This window comes from Tupaia chinensis, unplaced genomic scaffold, assembly GCF_000334495.1.
Source record: "Tupaia chinensis unplaced genomic scaffold, TupChi_1.0 Scaffold142100_1, whole genome shotgun sequence".
NCBI lineage: Eukaryota > Metazoa > Chordata > Mammalia > Scandentia > Tupaiidae > Tupaia > Tupaia belangeri.
Genome location: NW_006201951.1, coordinates 266,464 through 267,141, shown reverse-complemented (window position 1 = coordinate 267,141; position 678 = coordinate 266,464). Strand labels below are relative to the sequence as shown.

The following is a 678-nucleotide window of genomic DNA, read 5'->3' as shown; positions in this document are numbered from 1 at the left end:
GCCCCCCCTCCGTGCCCGCCTTACCCTCCCACTCCTCCCCCTGCTCTCCTCTGCTCCTGGCCTGCTCATCGCCCGCCTGCCTTGTCTGTGTGTCTGTGTGACTTGGCACCTCCGTCACATGTGCATCTCTGTCCACACTCGCGGTGGCCTTCCCGAGTGGGGTTGCCGGGCTGTGCCAATCCGAGAGCAGCAGCCACGTCTGTGTGTGTCACGGAGTCGTGACTGCGGGCACCAGCAGCGCGGGGTCAGGTAGCTAGGCGGGAGCCCAATGACGCCCCGCTGACTGCGGCTCCCAGCCTCCAGAGCTTCCTCCCCTCTGCTCCACGTGCATCGTTGATTCAGATGGTCAGTGTGACAGCGCTCTGTTGTGGTTTGTTGGTGAGTTTGTTTTTCGTTTTAATTTCCTGAGGGGGAGATTGCCACCCTGCGCCCCTCAGGCCATGCCTCTCCCCCAGCTCTGCATTGACCCTGCTCCTGATGGCAGCCAGGAGGCACGCTCGGGCAGACGAAGGGCCTGAGCCGCGACCCTCTTGCCGCCTGTCTCCGTGTCCTCGTGGAGGCAGGGCCGATGTGCATTAGGGACATAGAGGCCACCTGGCAGGTTGCCGCCTGGCTCAGCCGAGGCTGGGCAGCCTGTGCCAGGCGCTTGTGTGACCTTGGGGGCGAATGGCAAGGCGC

At 64.5% G+C, this 678-nt stretch overlaps 1 protein-coding gene across 2 annotated transcripts in view; it reads left to right on the top strand.

The window, feature by feature from the left end:
- EHMT1 (euchromatic histone lysine methyltransferase 1) overlaps nucleotides 1-678 on the top strand; it is a 91,691-nt gene that overhangs the window by 79,011 nt on the left and 12,002 nt on the right. The window lies entirely within an intron of this gene.